Source organism: Nylanderia fulva, unplaced genomic scaffold (assembly GCF_048542155.1).
Source record: "Nylanderia fulva isolate GAGA-0341 unplaced genomic scaffold, ASM4854215v1 Scaffold2, whole genome shotgun sequence".
Taxonomy (NCBI): Eukaryota; Metazoa; Arthropoda; class Insecta; order Hymenoptera; family Formicidae; genus Nylanderia; species Nylanderia fulva.
The window spans coordinates 4,937,884-4,957,656 of NW_028190263.1; the positions used below are offsets into that span (position 1 = coordinate 4,937,884).

Consider the following 19,773-nt stretch of genomic DNA (forward strand, 5'->3'; position numbering starts at 1 on the left):
CCGAGTTCCGAAGAAGGTCGTCCGAACGAAGAAGGGCGTTGCGTGCTCCCTTCGTGTAGGGGTGTAAACGTATTCGTAATGCTTTTCCCATTATACCCGCACATACTTGGTACTGATTTAGTTTCGAGTCGCGGCCGTGATTAATGATGGACACGGCTTTAAATTAGGACGACACAACGTGCTATTAAATTAGCGGATAATTTGATACAGAATATAATATGCGCGGTATCGGTATCGCCAAGTGTCGGGATAGAATTTGATTCGGTCGAATGGCGAGGTTATCGATGGGCGCAGAGTGGAAATCATATTTTCGAGGCCCATCAACGTAATTTTAATGCGCCATTCTTTACGAGGTGTATAAAATGACTGAGCTGTATGTGTGTATGTGTGTGTGTGTGTGTGTGTGGGGGTGGGTGCGTTTGTGTGTACTCGCGCTATAGACGGCATGCTGATTTTCGAAGCGGATGAATCGCGCCGGCGATGTTTGAAAAAACCTAGCCCTCTGGTGAGGCGACACTGAAAAGAGCCGCGATTCGTATTATCCGGTGGTGTTTAATTGAGATTTAATTGACCCCTCCATTATTCATCGCGATTGTCAATGCGCGGTTTATGCGGTGTGTGTTACCAGTGTTTCGCTTTCGTTCGCTCATATCATTGTTACGAAATACAATTTATGCTTTTTGCTTTCTGTTGCATTTTATTTATATTTTTCCCATGTATTACATGTGTATTCCCGTGCCTCGCCTAATCGACGCTGCAAGCTCTCGTCACAATGACGATGTAATTAATTGTGCAATCGCGTACGCGGATCTACAAAAGCTCCAAACGACGAAAGCTTGCGCGACACATCCTTTATACATCCTGAATCTCCTTGTTCTAATTTATATTTTATTTTATACAGTTTGCATCATATAAGGGAGACAGTATCGGAGCGACGCGGTGACACTTGGTTTGCGTAAGACGCTTCGTAATCACTTTGGGAACGTCGTTGGAAGTGCGGATTATGCGTAAATAATAACGTTTGACGTTTTTACGCGAAAACGCGAATCTTTAGCGATGGCGTGAATCTCTAGCGCGCGTCGCCTCCGTCGGAAATCCTTCGCGCAATTTTCGACACATCGCATTTATATCCGCTCTATTTTCTCTCACTAAGAACATTCCACTGGTCGTAATCCGATAATGCATCGGGTTTATTTAACTAATAAAATCGATATTTGTCGACCTTTATTTTCAGCAATCTTAAACCGTTGACTCTATCCATCGATATCTACCATTTATATCTGAATTTTTTAAAGAATCAATTTAAGGTTCATGAACCTCGGAATTTGTGGTACAAATACGGGCCAATATGTAAACCTCAAGAACATAACTGTGCGCTACTGAAAGATGTCGGATGTTTCAATCAGTGTTTTTGTATTTCGTGTTTAAGTTATCGGAGATTATGATTTATGTCATTTTTCTTTTATTTTACAGAATAAGTAAAAAGATTTACTTAGTTATATCCGAATACAAAAATTCATACGAATATCGAAACTGAGCTCGTTTCTTATCAAACACATAGTATTGAAAAATTTTAAATATCACAATTTCTGAGAATGAAGACTTTGCGATAAAAAAATTTAATGATTATTATTGAGTGATAATTAAGAATAAATTATTAATCGTCTTCTCAATCTTCCGATTAATGCCTAAGAATTATTGACATTTTCTTTTCACGAAAAATTTGTTACACGTGACAATTCTCATTCATTCGTAATTATTTCGCAATATTACTATAACATTTTATATCTGTCATATAGCATACTTGATTAATTGAACTTAACTAGTTTTTATATCGCATATTTTGGAAAGGCTATCAGAATATGTCATTTTATAAATATTTTGATAATGTACTATATTTTTTTTAAGAAAAAGAGAATATTTTATACACGTCAAGTTTAATATATTTTTACTTGCCATAAAAATATCACACTTGCGAGTGTATCTTAATGCAGACTATTGAACAAAAGATGGAAATTGAGCACACAAATAAAGACGCTATTAAATCGTTTTTACGATTTATTCCAGTTAAACTCAAACGTATTCTTAAATAAATAACGAGTCTACGAATCTGTATCGATGATAAGAGCATCCCTTAAAAAGAACTTTGTGTCTTTATTCCTCGAACATTAAACAAGATTGTATTCATTTAGACTAAATAGAGTTCGCCATTGACTCGGCGGAGGAGTAGAAATCTCACATATCTTTCACTTATCGAAGAGAGAAAGGTAAATGTACATATGTTATAAATATGTACATCTATATAAACAGATCAATATGACGGAGCAAAGTTATTTTCACGTCGATGGAGAAAATTGATTAAAGACGTAATAATAGATTTCCAGCGCAACCCTGCAAGATTTCCGCGATTGTATTTCGCGAAAGTGTTCGTTTCGCGCAAAGTAAGGAGATTTGTCGGAAATGATAATTTTGCGTAAAAAAGATTTCGATCGTATATTGCGTATATACAATTCTTTGATCCTTGGTAAGAGGCCTTTGACCTATAATCAACGAACGTGTCGAACAATACGGGGCAGCTGTCACTGTCCCTGTCTCTGTCGCTGTCGTTCGTTATCAACATCTGCCTCGCTAGAGCAGCAACGCAGTAAGTGTAACGACACGCCAATATATATGCGCACGCATATATACGCACACGCGCGTATATATGTATGTATAAACGCATCCGTAATCTACAACAGCTTCGAATTCAGAGTTTCACGCGCTTATCTCGCGCGCGAGTCTCTCTCCTTCCAATATTTGTTCGCGGCGAAAGGGGGATCGAGTGACTTTTATCAAATGGCTTGTATTGTCGTCGAAAGAATGGACGTCGCTTTCCCACACGAGCCGCGCTCCTTAACGTCCTTCACACGTTCGGATTCGTTAGCGGCCGATAAAATATATGCGCGCGCGGCGCGTTGACACTTTTACACAACTCACGCGCGTCGACAATTTTGACAGCAGGAGGTGTTACACATGTAAATATATATATATATATATATATATATATATATATACATTTCGATACGTTTTATCCCGAGCGCGGCTTCGGGATAAGACACAATACGGCAGCGTTGCTGCCGCAGCAAAACATTTTTTATAATCGCGATATGCACGTTGTATATGCAATGCAAATTATAATTGCAGCGCGTCTGCAGTTCGCGAAGTAAAACTTCTGTCATCAACTTTACATATACACGCGAAAGAAAGAGGACGGAGGCAACTTGCTTGATTAGCTTACTTGCTTGACAGCGGATTGATCGAATGGGATTAAAGTTCGCGTTTCTCCATTACGGACGATCTTAGCGTTACTCAACCGCGGCACTCCCGGTTCTTAATTAATTTTGCTAAAGCTAATTTGCGGTAAGGATAAAAGGAGATTTCCGATGTACCGAATCGCATAACTTTTTCTCGGTCTAGGGAGCGTACTTAAGCCCCGGCGACAGAAAGCTCGGAGATATTTGGTTTAATGAAATCTCGGGATTACGCGATTACGAATTCAGTGGGGCCTACCGGGTTTCAAAGTTCACATCCGTCCCTGCTCGCGAAACTTGCGGCACGTCTCGAGGTTTTCGGTGGGAGAGTTTCCACTTCGCCTTGAGATACATCTAAAGCTGTCATGCGTCAAACAATACTCGCTGACACTTTCGTGTATCGTTTATATAAGATTATATAGTCTCTTATACGTCTGGGGAAATTATTCATTCCACGAATCTCGAATGCAGTCGGGAGACGTATCTTGAAAAAAATGTATATAAAATCTATAATAAATATATGCAATGGAAGAGTGTTCGATATAGATTTATAATTGTCTCGATGCGACATAGAGATATCGGAACATAAATATATAATTGATACGAAAAACTATCCGAGAGATCAAGAAAGATAATTTAACCGTTTAATGAGGATATAACGGATAAGCGTAATTACGGCTATTTGTCAGGCAGCAGCGCCTCAAACAGTTCAATTATCTCTTTGTACGTGCAGAAATATTACTACAGAAATAATGTTAATATAAAAAGAAAGCAAGTAAGAGATTACCTCGTGCAATGAATTCCATTACATACTTTGTCAGCGCATATTCTTTTTTACCCCCGCGTTTAAAAAAAAGATGATACTCTTCGAGTAGGGAATGGATTGTCATCGCGCGAGCTTAATCGCTCGTGTCATTAGCGAGCCTCGCATGTAGACAAAGAGCTCCGATTACATAGGGTTCCCCTATACTCAGAGCGCGATACTCGAAGAATCATTCGAGGATCATCGTTCGATCGGGCCGGGTTCCAAACCAGTCGAGGCTTTAGGAGTCTCGCGACCGATTATTATGGATCATGTCCCGGCAAGTGTTGGGAATAACGCGTTCCCAAACGACCGCCGTTGTCAGAAATTTGCCAAGTTTCGGACTGCTGCCACTGTGTTGTGACGTGTCTTAACGCCTTGCGTCGTCGTTAGCTTTATGCGAGACGCGAGACAAAAGTTTCGTCAGATCCGCGAATTGTCGGTGGCCCTAATCTCTCAGGACACGCGCGGAGAAGTAACGAAGTAGGCTGCATGCGAATGAAGTTGAGAAAGTTTTAACTTTGGAACGGAGGAACCTTTCACACATACAGACAGCGTAGAGACTTGGAAGAAGAAACCTTGATCTAATCGGACACTGTATGCCGTTCGCGGGAATGAAACACGGAGGGAAACTTTCGCGATCGATATATATTTGAGCAGAAAAGTAGCGTCACTCGTGTGCTGAAACGAACGCGACGATGGAAACAATGTCGAGTGAGCGATGCGGGCGAAGTAACGAGCAATAAAAAACCGCGCGGAAAGTAACTCCCTTTGCTTTGTAAAGATTTGGGAAATACGGGACAGACTTTTATGGCCTTTTTGCGTGAAGGAACTGCTTCTTCGCGCGAGACGGCGCGTTCCTAAGCTCGTTGAAACAAATGTAGCCGAATGCCGGCCTATTTGCATACTCATTGTGCTGTAAGTGCTTCACCCTAACGGCGGTGGTTGGGTAGATCTCATAACAAAACTGGGATGGTGCGAGGTCTCGAAAGCACGATGAAAATGGTTAGCACCACAGGCAAGGAAATGTCACCCGAAAATTATACGTGAAATTAAGTTGCATTACAAGCTCTCTCTCTCTTCCTCTCTCTTAAAAAAAAATTATATAATTTGTTGTTTCGAAAAATTATCGTTTTTAATTTTCGTTCCTTTTATTGCTTTGCTGTAAGAATTTTTGTCATTTTTTTTTTTTTTAGTTTAGACAGAGATTAATGTGATATAAAACAAAAGATTTTATTTATAAAATAAAGTTTACAGCTCGTCGATTTAAAATCAATGTGAATACAGGCATGGCCAATGCGAAAATACCAATGTTTGTATGCGCGAACAATTCTTTTATTAAAACAATTAACTTTCCAGAATATTTTGACCATTGATTGTAGTCATCTTTAGCCGTGCAATTTTTTATTTACATTAATAAGAGAAAAATTTACAAGTATAAAAATAGATGACATATCTCGGTTTTAGTAAATAAAATTGAATATTGAATTATATCTATTATTTGTCGATCAATGATGTTTCTTGCATTGAATTTTAAAACATTACTTTTCGCAACAATTTTTGTCGCTCTTGTTTATACATTATTTTATGTTGCTACGATCTTTCTGATGCTGAGTTTGTTCACATTGTCTTGATTATAAGCGAAACAACTACGAAAACACATGTAGTTTTCTTTATTGGTTTTGATCTCGAAACTCGTCAGTCGTTTTCAACAAACTTGGAGAATATAAAATTGTAATATATTATAAAAATTTCGATAACGATCTGAATTAACAATAGCTCTCTCCTTGTTTTGTATTTTTTATATTAACATTGAATTTTTTTCTTTTTTAATAATATGTAGTTTTATATTTGCAAATTGCCGTTCATATCGATGCGCTTATCTATATTCACATTGTTTTATTTATTCTATATCGCAATTGAGTGAGATGTTATATCGCGAAGAGCATGACAACAAATTCCGCATATATATAACAACACATTCCGTGTTCCTGTTATCTCAACGTGTAAGTACATTCGCAATAATTTCCGTCATCTTGTGGCCGGTCTTATCAAAAAAACCCACAACGACGAATTCCCCGTTAAATCTCTTTAATTTCTTGCAACGTCGGTTTAAAATCTCACCGCAAAACCGCGAAACAATTTTAAAGACGATGCAAACTGCATTATCACAAACATTTTGCAATTGCTTGCAATAAGATGCACTGCATTTAGAGCGTTATCGATACGATTTAACCGCGAAATGAATGATTAAAAAATACAATTACCTATCATTATAATATAAAATATGCATACAATATAATTTGTATAAAGACAAAAAATCGATTGATTTGACGACATTATTTGACTGATAGTCTACGATTTCCTGCGCTTAGGCTTTAGAAGGAAAGACCTTTCTCAATTAAAGGGCATAAGATTACGGGTGTAATAAGATATCGCGTCTCGTCCGCCAGGCAAACTCAATGACTGCCGAAAACAGGGAGCACACATTGCAATTAATAATATCGGTAATTGGTGTATGCGTACCGCGCGTGCCGCTGAACTTCAAAGGTCATCGCCTGGGTAGCGCGAGTTTAATTAACGCAATCAAATGAAAATATTCATGTACGCGCCGACGCTGCGATTGGTGTGTGTGCGTGTCCGTGAGCCGCCACCAGCTCATTATGCAAAAGTTCTGTGCGTTTCCCGCAATTTCAATATTCGTTCAATTCCCAAAAGGTTTGCAACTGTAAATCGTGGCATTGACACAGATCGGGCGCTTCGAAATCGGATATATAACTCGATTTTTCGGTCGGACATTTTAAACCGCCCCGTCGAGATCGACACGTGTATATCGCATGCTATCGTAATTAAAATAGTATATATTTCGATAAAACATAATGAATGTAAAACGTTTCATTGCATATTTAATATACTCTTTATTTTCTCTTTATTAAAATAAATGGAATTACAACATGTTTATACATGCCAATGAAGAGACTAATACGTACAATTATAAATTTATATCATGATGTTTTCGTATTTAATAGAAGACATATCGGACACGTTGCAAATTTGTTATTGTAAACTTGATTTTGCGTTCAAAATCACAAAAGTTTCTTGCTCTACACGTTGTGGAGCTTGACATTTCCTTCGGTCAATACTTTACGATTTATTTACGAGGTTTAACAATATTGAAGTAGTATCGTCCTTTGCTTGAAACTTAAGATATAATTACGTAAGAAAATAGTCATGTATTAAATGGCATATATATGCACACACACATATCCTATGTATATCGTCGTAGATTATAATTTGTTGCTTTTGTCTCTCCCTGACATGGAAAAGTTTATAGTGCCGCAATCAGTAGACATACATATATATTCTTGCATTTGTTTCCCTCATTTCGCGTAATCACTGCGTAATCGCGCGCGAATGACACTCGATCTAATGTCAGATATTAACACACACATCCCGGAAATCGTGCAGCTTTCTGTCGCTGGCTCAGCAGCAATTGGCGTCCTTCGTCATCCCCCTACAATTGTCTCGAGGATGCGAGTGGAGGAGGCTCGCACGGTAATTGCGGATCGACATATCGCGTTAACGCGTCACGCTCGCCCGCGTTATATATCGACGTGGTTGCGTTTGACGATAAAGCGCGGTCTTTAAGACGTGGGAACGTACGCATCTGAACCACGTGACCTTCGCCGATATCGATAGGTTGAAGCAATGTATGAATTCGCGCGCTTACGATCGCTCGCGCTTAATTGAGATGCACCCTGTATCGTTATACTTTGGCACGTCATCGCGAGCTGCAGAAAAAAAGTGGCATAATTTACTTGTACGCACAATAAGGCGGGGGCAGGGGGATTATCGCATTATTTCGTCGCGTCGTGTCCCTGAGTTATGTTATACGTGTCATCGACAATTGTTACGATGGGTTATCGGTGACAGACGACAAAGTTTTGAAAGTCGGTAATGGCTAGACTATTGACGTCTCTACTATTGAAATCAATGCATTACCGTGGAAGTCTATAAGAAAATTATTAGCAAATTCGATCTGTGTTCTTCGATACCGGTAAGCTTAATAATTTATTGTTGAATCTCGACATTTATTTCAGTGTTAAGACAACTTATACTTAGCTCACGCTCCATAAATCATACATACATAAATCCCTCCTTTCTTCCACACATGTGCACGTATGCATGCGTCTTTTATTGTGGAAGAAATTATTGGAGAAATCGCGCGGGCGTTGCTATCGACAATTATTCTCGCGCTTCTTCCAAGTTCAACCTCGCTGATGTTTCGCTAATGATTTCGAAATTGCGCTAGTGGCGATGGCGAGCGATTTACGAGCGGAAAATGAGCGCGACGCATCGAATTACATGTCGTTACGTCGACGCTCGTCGCGGCTCTTTATACCGCAGGAACGCCTTACGCGCTCGAGTATATCCGCCGTAAATGCAAACCGGTATGCACGCGAGCTCGTTCGCCGCGCGCGTACACGCACCCACGTATTGACACTTCTGCGGTGCAGTAGCGTGTGATGCGCCGACATAAACGCGCACGGTTCGTTGCTGCGCTCCGATGTGTGCGTGTGTGTTATGTGTATGCATGAGCGTGTATGTGTGAAATCGACCACGTGTGTTCGTTGTCGTCATCGTTTACGCGTACGAAGGGGGTGGTAGCAGCGGGGTGATGGGGGAAGGAGGGGGTGGTACGGAGGCGCTGTAGCGAAGAAGAATCGGTGGACGCATACTAATTAAAAGGGCGTATTGTTGCGCGTCGTCGCGAAAAGATGTGCTAATTACATCTCGAAGGAGAGGTCTTTTTGCATCTTTCCCCCGAGTAGACTCGCGAGTTGAATGGTGCGAATCTCGCGCCTGACTTTCTTTCTTCCCGTTTGAAAGGATCTTTCCGGTCCCCTTCCACGCATGTCGTTGCCTTATTGAATCGACGTACTCTTGGGGTACACCTTCGATACCCCCTATGTCGCATTATACATACCCGCGCGAGAGAAAAATTGCAAAATTGCCCATTCGTTCTTCCACTGGGAGGACTCTGTATCTCATGAATTGATGAATGCTCTACGGACGTATTATCCGTGAATTTGTACTTATAGCGTAATTATTATTGTATCGGGAGAATCAAGACGAATTGGCCGTCAGAGATATCCGTATATTCGCATTTCTAAAACTACGTTTCCTCTGTTTAGATTGACGAATGACGCCGTAGCAGAGAGCTGGTTGGTGCGCGGATACCGGGACGCAAGAGAGGTAAGTTGAAATTAATCATTATACTCTGAAAATTGTGCGATCGATCGATTGAAATTTGAAAATCTTATCGCGATCGCGCAATTGCGTAGATTAATGTAAGTCATCGGTTGAGTAATACATACTTAAATATTCTCTTGGTAGAGCCGAATGTACAATATTTAACGTTGCTTATTATTTCGGTGACAATTTATTGGCTGCTGCATAACTTGCAATTAAAAGCGTACAGGAATATTGCAAATTTCGAATAGGTAATGTATTAATTACAAACGTTGCGTTTTGAATAGCGTCTTGCAATACTTCGATATCAAATTAAAATATTAATAATTTCAAGCCAAGTTATAAAACACTTATAATTTATTCAATTCTATATATTCAATACTATATTATAGGTTTTATGCATGATTTTATTATTTCATCTCTCTATCTATTTTCGAAAAGCGCAATCGATACTTCTTACTGTTCGTAAAAAATAATTTTACAAATTTTACACTTAACACACACACACACACACATATATATATATATATATATATATATATATATATATATACACATACATATTGTATGTTCTATATTTACGAATATAAAATCCTTCTGTATAATTGAAAATATCATAAAAAGTTTTTAGTTTTTGCGCGGAATATAATATATATATATATATATATATATATAATGCATGAAAGATGACATGAATATACATGCATAATACATTTGATATGTGTGTGATACCAGAGTATGGAATATTAGATAATGCGTTTTTATTAAAACTGAGAGTATCAGACAGATGTAATCCCCGTGTGTCCACATATATACGAAAAAAAATCACGCGAGCTCTCTCGTCCCTTCCTCTTTCAACTTCCGCGCGGTTCGGCTCTCCATCTGCATAGGTTCATGCAGACGAAGAGTCTCCTTCTGATAATGCGGTCGATGCTTAGAATTTTAAATGCATTTCATATCGTTATCTGCGACGCACATTCTCTTTCCATTTCCTTTGGGTTCTTCTTTCTCGTCCTTATCTCTCTTTCAGTCCCGCCCGTGCGGGATCCTATATCTCGCTTTCCAAGACCTCTGCTCTCGTGCTCACTCGTTCAACAGACGACATATGTGTCTTTATGAACGGTATGTGAAGTAGACAAGTGTATTTAAAATCTCGGGCGTTAGTTCAAGCTTCAAGGGAGAGAAGGACGACTCTGGGTAGCAGTGTGGCGGGTGCGGAGAGTTTCAGGACGATACACAAAAGAATGCAAAGTAAGAACCGCGACCTCCGCTAACCTCCCCTCGACCAACCACTCCGTATTCTCTTCTCTAGCCGCGCTCTCTAGATCCCCTTCTCCCTCATCACGTACCTGAACAACCCCCGTTTCATGCATTCCTCCTGCTCACCTCCCCCATCGCGCCGTGTAATCCTCCTCTTCCTTTATCATATCGTTTCTCTTGTGTCGGAGGTTACAACGCATTATCATACAAGGCGACGCCTCGCCTTCCCTTAATTGTTTTCCCAGTCTCGCGAAAAGGGAGGGAGAGAAGGACGGCTAACCTCGACACGTTCTTGCCGACGATCGTTCGCTCAAGTGCGAGAACGATGCCGAAGAGTGTTTCTTCTCTTTGCGCGCGAGCTCTTCGAAAGCGCGACAGGCGACGAGGGGGTGAGAGCGCGACAATTTACGAGTGGTCACCGTGGGTGGCAGGGCGTCGAATTTCTCTCTGCTATACGCTCTGGGAGATCCTTCGTATTCCGTAATGTTCGACATCAAAGGCCCCGGATGGCGGGGAGGACATTTCGCGCGCTGATGACTGCGAGTAGGAAAAAAATGAGGGAAGGGAACGCGCGCTCTCTTATTGGTGTCTACGGGCGGAAAATATCTTTTTTTCTGTGGTTCGGTGAATCCGGGGCCGCAGACATCACTGGTATACATTGGTGACAAGCGGTGCTTTTTGTTTTCGGACACGCTCGATTTCGCGATGCCGTACGCACGTTTAACAAGAACGTCTCGTGATCCGGAAACGATATCATAAAGCGGTCGATCTCTTTTAATCGTCAATTTTGTATGCGCGAGAAGGTATTAATTGAAATGCATTTATAATAAATTTGCGTTGAAATATTAAAATTCCGATAATGGCACTTATGTCGTACGTGGACATTTTTAAATTATTGTAAATTTGGTTAAATGTAGCAGAGCGATCGCTTTCTACGACGACTTGGAGAAATTTGAGATTAGTCTCGTGAAGTCGTAATAAAGGGATAACGGCCTTATGAACTTTGCGGTCGGTTTTCGACATCTGTCTAAGATGAGTCTCGGTTCACCCTCGATTAACCTCGACGAGCGAAACATTTCTCAAACTCTCGTTAAGGATCTGTTTGCCACAAATACGCATGATTCATTTTATCCAAAATGTAATTCAATCACGCAATTAATTCAAATTATTTATATAAATATTTTTGTGCAAATATAACAAATCGAAATTTATTACCTTTGATTATCTCATCAGCTGATCAAACAGCAAAGTATTGACTGTCAAGTAATCTGTACATCGCACAATTTTTCGATGATAAAAAAAATTTATATATATATCAATCTATAAATCGGCGCCTAATGAAACGTGAATTCTTAGTTGACAACAGCGGATATTAGATCTACGACAAAAACCTATTATCCGACTGCACGTCTATGCGTGTCGCGTGGAATGTAATACCGCATCGAGCGGCTGCAGCGCTAATTGTGTGCATTCCGACTAATCGCCCCTGATTTTACGCGTCGCCGGACATCGCAGCCCCTCGTCAAAGAGATGCTGAATATACATCGGTATCGGGAATCAACGATAAACTTTATCGAGATTGAGATCACGAGAGTGATCATTAGGAGAAATTTATATATTTCTATTCTCTTAATCCGTGGGATTTGCATGATTCGAGTAAGTATGATGCAAATATATGTCGTAAACGAAAGAGAAGAAGAGAGAGATAGAGAGGAAGACAGTTTCTTCGCTGCTCCAACGTTCGCGATATGCAGAAATGTCGCCGAGAATGGATAGATGGGACATTTACGTCATATCCCACATAAGTGGACACATAAGTACACGTAAGTGTACACGAAGGCACTTATCAGTGTGATCGCTTCGTTGTCGAGAGAAGAGAGGAGACGGGGATGGGTACATTAAACAGCCGTCGAGAGTATGGAGAATGACAATGGTACATCGGCTTGTTCTTCCGGAACGAATGTCGTTTTGTACGAGTCCGTGCGACGAATGGGGCCGGATCTTCGGTCGCTGAGTCCCAGCAACGCGATTGGACTCCTGAGGCTCGATTATCCACCTCGACCAATCACGGTGTAACGAAGGTATAAAGAATCCGCGTAACAATTACGAACGCGTTGGGTCTCTGCACGCGATACGTCCGATAAATATATAACCGCCGGGATTAAAGTATACACATCTCTTTCGCGAGAGACGAAGCGTATCTATTCGCTTGCGCAAAAATTCCGCCATTGCCGGACTTGATTAAATTGAGCCGTGTGTCGGTTGTAATTACGATTAATGACAACTTGGGAATGATAGAAAGATTCGCGATCTTGTGCGTGACGCGAAATGTCGGGGCTCTGTCTATAATTCCGCCTCACCGGATTGTAGAATGGTGACACATATTCCATATAAAATAATTGTGACAAGAATAACGTCCTCGCATTTGTGTCGCAATATGCGACAAGAGCGAAGGGTGGGGAAGCGCTCTTCGTAAGCGCTCTATCATTCTCGCTTATCGCGCCGCTGCATTCTGCCGATCGCTGTTTCTCTTGCCCCGATCAAGATTCAGAAAAAAAAAAAAATAAAGAATTATGTCGGAATCGTGTCACGGATCCGCACGCGATCGAAATGGTGGACGGGTATTAAATAAAATACTTTTGATGGAGCTAATGGCAGCTCGAAGATTACGTTCACGGTCGGCATGTTCGTATAGATATTTGAGCGCGTGATGAGCGGAAGGCGAATGGTGAATTCTATTCGAAGGAGAGCGTGCGAATGTGTCACGTTTGTGTACAGACATGTATAATCTCTCGCACGCGAATACAAGCACACATAGGGGTAATTACGCAAATAGATGTGTGCATATGTCGTGCGGGCTTATGAGTTCGCCACTAGACATGCGAAAATGACTCCGGTCGGTCCTCGATTCGTGCTATCTTCGAATGCCTCGTCGTTGCATTATCGTACTTGTAATACGTGTAGCAGTTTAAAAAAAGACCACGTTCAATCAATTTAAATTTATAAATACGAATTCGTTCAGTAGAGTACTTTCAAGATTTATTTTTCAAATTCAATTCTTTTCTTCAAAGATGAAAAAAATATATCCACTCTCGACTTTCTGACGCATGACGTAGGTGTAGGAAAAAAAAAATAAAACATCGTAGAGAACGCGACGGTTCTTGCGAGATATCGCCATTATCGTCGGGCAATATTTCCGGTTCCTGCCCAAGAAGTGTGTTCTCAAAGATAATTCGTTATCTTATCTCGATAATTCGCGTCGCGCGCCGGACTTTCATGTCCTTCCGAGAGCGAAAGAGAGAAGACGATGACGATGGCGACATTTACGCCAGGGCGAAGGAGAGGAGGCAGAATAATTAAAGAAGGAGGAATAATCCTGAATCAGCGTCATCGCGCACAAGCCAACCGGATGCACATTGTGCGCCGTTTCTTTACGCGTTTTTCTTTTGTGCAAGGAAAATTTCAGTCGGTTCGTTGGCGGAGAAAAATCGGTCTGAATATCTCGATCTTCTGGATGAAGTTGTTCGAATTATCGTTTTATGCTGAATCTCGAGTTAAATAAAGACCAAACTCAAAAAAATATGTTTGCAACTTAGATCTAATAGAAAATATTTATCAAGAATAAAAATGTTGAGAGTCCGATGATCATTTTCGATGAAATTGTAATTATTTGAAATATCTATTTCTAATCATCCTAGACTTTACTATTGTATATGAATATATCTAATTAGCTCTAAATCTTGTATAATGCGTGCTGATTAATTTTTTCTATACGTATTGCTACAAGAAATTTCTGACTTTAATTTTGCCAAGTTTTTTCGGAGCGATAGGTGATTTTATCGAGTCGATAATAATGTATGTATCAGCGTTCCGACACGCACTTCTTGAAATTCACAGTGTATAAATATATCGAATAATCAACCTCAAATTTTCCACCGTTACGTGTTGTTGAAATGGAGCATAAAGTGTACGAGTAATTTCGACACATACGCAACAACTAATTAAGCGCGTACGCGTATCGACTCGGTCGAATTAAATGAATGAAAATCGCATATAATGACAGTGTATCGCGCAATACCAAAAAATGAGGAATCACCGTTTTTCATACACTACACACGGAAGCCATTCATTAATTAATTATACGCGCATCGCTCTCATGTTTAATCAATGAACCTGCATTTATCGCGTGCACTGAATAAACGCGTGTGTTTTGCGCTCTTTGGATAAAGGGTATTAATCGTAACACGTGGAATTTTATATTTACTTTCGCGAACGTCGGAGCTCGTGTTTGCATTACACGTCTGAAACGTGCATTGCTACTCTTCATAAATACATTTACTTAAACTTCGCTATACAATCAGATCGACGCGTAGCATGTCTATCCATTCTTCGTCGAACGAAACGGATCCGATTAAGAATTTCCAGATATAACGAAGTTGAATAATTCGAAGAGAGACTCGTCATTGTTATAAAAATGACGAGACCCCAGAATTAAGTCGGCGAATTCGCGAATGTCTGAGACTCGTGAAAGGAAGGTCATCAGCCTTCTGGATACGAAAGAATTTCCGGAAGCCAGAGAAACTCTCGACGAACTGCAGCTATGTACCATCGAGGAGAGAGCGTATAGCGTCGAAGCCGAACGAAGCCGGTCTCGTCTCACGATATAAAACAATATTGATTGGTCGTACAATGCGGGTGGATTATGGGGTGGGTCGCTCCCGGGGGTGGAGGGTGGACCACGATGCATTGTGCTCGCTGTGCGTCCGGTCAAACTTTTCATCGTCCCTCGCACCCTCTCTTGCTTGCGCGCGCGCGCGCGCGTTCGCGTTCGCGTTCGCGATCGCTCTCGCCCTCGCCCTTCTCTTCTCTTCTCTTCTCTTCTCTTCTCTTCTCTTCTCTCCGCTCTCGCTCTCAGCCGTCCTCTCTGTCCTGTCCCTTCGTCCTGTCCTCTCCTCGTCTATCCGTCCTCCCCCTCCCACGTCCGATAATTATTGCAGTCAGCCTCTCTCTCTCTCTCTTCCTTCGATTTCTCGGTTCTTTCCAATGGTCACGTCAAGCTTAAAAGCTGCGAGCTCTACGAGCCGTTCCGCGGGCATCCAGCCGTCGATGCGCGGCCGTGTAGTGCCTAGCTGTCGTCGACACGCGCTGCTATCCTCCTCGTGCAAGATGTGTGCGTGCGCTGCATTTATACCTTTATCCTTGATACGTCCCTCTCTGTCGTTCGCAGACTCCTGTTAATGGCCGAAGTGGCGGCGTCTTATTCACTCTACGCGCGGCTTTGATCGATCATATTTTTCTCTCTCTCTGTCTCTATATATATATGTATATCACGGTTTAGGATTAGATCAATCGGAGATAATTAAAACCCTCAGAGAGACTGGAATTTCCGACTTCTTGTGGCGTGGTGTAATTTAGATTTAAATAATTCGAAATGAAAAATTATGGAAAATTCGAATTAATTAGGAATTAAAAAATGATAAAGAATATGAATTAATTATTAATATTTTAACAAATAAATATTAATACATATGGAACAAGACACCAAATCTTTGGTAGCAAACGTGCTGAAAAACTTTTCGGCGTGAAACACTTTGAATTACTCGCTCGCGTCCGAGAGACTGTCAAGTATCGTGTAGTTACACAATAACTGTGATACTTCTGGACTCGGCCGGATATCCGGAAAGCACGCAGAATGAGGAAAATTTTCCGGTTCACGATTGTTTCGCGCTCCTCGGGACTTTGCGAATATATCAACAGAAAGGCGAGAAAATGAAGGCGGTGCATGTACGACGGACTACTTACATGCATGTTGAAAGTTTGAGATTCCGAAACTACGAGAAGGGTATATGTGACAAACATGCTTCTCCATTTTTCGCACAGCTATACTAACGTTATCGTAGCAAAGATTGTGTGACATCTTGAAATAACATTAAAAACACAATAACTTAAATAAACAAATTTATGAATATTTTTGTCACGATACATTTCTTCAGTTTTAGAAATTGAAGAGAATAAAAATATATTTTGATATAATCTTCAACTTTCTAGTTTATTGCAATAATTTTGCTTTTGGACGATTTCGTCCACACGTCGCGATTTTCAACTAGTTTTTTTTTTTGATCGATAAGACAAACTATTTCTCTTCGAAGCAAAACCTCTTACTTTTACCCTACCTGAACGGAAGTGAGGGAAACGAGAAGAGATAGCGTTCGATTTGCTTCAGAATTGTTTCGCGAATTGTTCGACAGGGCTCAAGGCTGAACATCGAGTAGGGAAGAAGGTGGAAAGGGTGGACATTCTTGGGCACCCGTGTAGAGTAAGCGCGTTCGGTAATTTATTTCTTGCCGAATCTCCATGCGGCTCCTGACCACAGGGTGTCTGACAAGGGTAGTGCGGGGGTTCATTCCCGACGACGGCTCTCCCGCGCGAGGCAACTATTTCCGAATCAATTAAACTATCGGAGCGACCGAGTGTGCAATTGAACCGTTAATTAGCAGCTGCCTGGCGCGTTCGCAAATCCTGCAAATTATCACACCCGGATAGACGCACATTTATTCGCGGGTATCATCAACTCGAAATGTCGAAATATTATGTTAAGATTCTCGTCGTAAAAAAGCGCGCGTATATGCTTTTTCTCGCGAATTAACGTGGATTAATTCAATTCGGAGCGCAGGTTCGAGAGAAACTTTCCCATTGAATACGCGAGATATATTATCGAGATCTATATTATAGAATGAGGTTCGTCAAAGTGTTTTGTGAGGAAGGAACAGACTCCCGTCCCCGGCGAGAGAAAAACAGAGGAGAGAAGTGCAAAAAAAAATCGTTGGGCTGTGTCGTGAGCTTTGGAGCTCCATCAAGCCCTTCGAAGAGTTATGAATAAGGGATGAGGTCGCTAGGTGTATGCGTGGCCGTGCACCGACGGGATGGCCGTGCACACTCACACGCGTCCGCCCGAGTTTTAAGCTCGATTGTATGACGGTAAACGAATAAATGTGCAAATTTGACGAACCAGCCTGGCTCTCGCTATTCGAAAATACGTAACGCACACGCGTGTGCCGATACACGCGGACGTATGCTGCGCACGAGTGACCAACACGTATACGCACACATCGCGTTATACACACATGCGCGCGTCGATCGTGGCGACACGTGCATGCACGCACATCTCGGTGCATCGAGCGTACTTAAACCAAGCGTCTGCGTGTGCGAGCGTACGTGCCTGGCCTGTCAGAGTGTACGTCGCTGACGTGACTATGTGTCTCCGTATACGTATGTGTAAAAACGGGAACGTGTGGTCCGGGGTGGACTAGGAACTCGTGCGTATGCGTACAAAATACGAACTCCCAGGCCGGCGAACTGGGCGTTCCTATACGCTGGGCCGTGAATAAAAATAATTAACGGAGAATATATACGAATGTCGAAGCGCCGATTGATTTACGGGAGTGTGCGAAGGTTCGAGGCGGGACCCGTAATTTCGCAAAAACCGCGTATCTGCGGGCTCGGCCTCGATTTTTGTTTTTACCCCCAGACCAACCAGCGCGGCCGATCGACTGCACGCGTGTACGTATATGCGTAGGTAGATTTTTTTTTCACTACTCGTCGCTCTTCAAACTGGTCCGACCCGGCGGTCCATGATATTCCACGGATTGCCACGGATATTACGGATAATTAAGCAATGGATTTTTGCGTTTAATCGAGTGCATAAATCGAATGCACTCGCCGATACTATGAGATGCTTCAGTTCAAACAATCATTCGCTCGTCGTTGAAAGGTTTTTATTACGAATTCGTCGAGTTATGCGAACGGAACGGAAACGGAATTGGCTGCCTTTCTTTCATCTGGCATCTCTCGCTTATCCGTCGCGAAATTAATCTAATCAATGAGAGATCTCCCATACACACACACACACACACACACTAATACACGATGCATCATATCAAACCGCGTACAATTAAATTCTCAGTCTGTTTGGGATGACTTTAATTGAAGGAATTATTTTCGAGCACTAATTTTAGTAAAAGTAAAACGGAACTTTCCTCTCTCCACTTTGTACCGCGTGCGGAATTAATCGGGCACAATTTTTGACAAATCATTGTCGTAACCGCCAATTTCGTGCGAATCGATAAACATACATATAAACAGTCGATCAATATGAGGATAGGTCGAGAATCGCGCGGTGTCGCGCCAATGCATCCAGGTGCACAAATTTACAGGTAACGAAAGGCAGATGGTAAACTACCTCACTGTAATAACGCGCGGTTTTACTTACGGCCGCCACCCCTTTAAGAAGCGACACGAGACGATCCATTAATAAATTCACAATATGAATAATTGATTGTGCTATAAAAATTATGTCACGCTTAGATAGAGAATAAGCGTTACGAAAAAATATTATACGATGTTTAAAAAGACTTTTCTATTTATTTAAACGTTTAATTATTATATTATTTATTATATATGATATCAATTTAAAAAAAAATTATACGTGTGATCTTGATCTAACGAGAATACATATATTTAGAAGAAAAAATTATTTATTATCTAGCTGATTACATTTTTTATATAGATATTTAAATCGGTATTACATAAGCATATATATAATCTTTTTCATCTAAAAATTTTCCAAAATCTTATTTTATTTCATATTGCTATTGAGTGCATTCGCATTATTGATAGTAGAAATATTAAATGGATTTTATAATAATAATAATGACGATTTAACGTGAGATAAAATAAATTTTGCAAACATAGAAGTTCTAAAATAATGCACAGATTCGATTTACTCGACTTCGTGAGCATAAGAATACCCTCGAGTTGTGCGCGCGCGCGTTCTCATTAGAAAAATATTCTAGTTGCAAGTAGCTCGGTCATCAAACATTCGTTCCCAAGATAAATAAGTAAGCAACCTCCTCGTTCTTTTCAAGAGTAATATCTCTGTCTTTTAATTAAAAGAGACTCTCTCGGGAAATTTGCTTCTCTGAAATCTTCTCGTAATATGGTCGACCTCCTGATGTAAAACCGCGATGCTTATTTTATCCATAAAATGTTATTTACGCAACAAATATAAGTGACTTAATCAATTATCGAGATGAAAAATGACAATAGAAGCCTAGAGATTTAAGAGCGATTAAATAAAGATGAGATATAAAAAAGAGTCATTTTTCGGTA

At 40.9% G+C, this 19,773-nt stretch overlaps 1 protein-coding gene across 2 annotated transcripts in view; it reads left to right on the forward strand.

The window, feature by feature from the left end:
* Positions 1 to 19,773, forward strand: part of LOC114942915 (uncharacterized) — a 76,338-nt gene that overhangs the window by 7,062 nt on the left and 49,503 nt on the right. For both annotated transcript variants that reach the window (XM_085482006.1, XM_085482007.1), the window contains exon 2: positions 9,288 to 9,348. The gene's annotated coding sequence lies outside the window, so the exon portion shown is untranslated. The remainder of the gene's footprint in view (positions 1 to 9,287; positions 9,349 to 19,773) is intronic.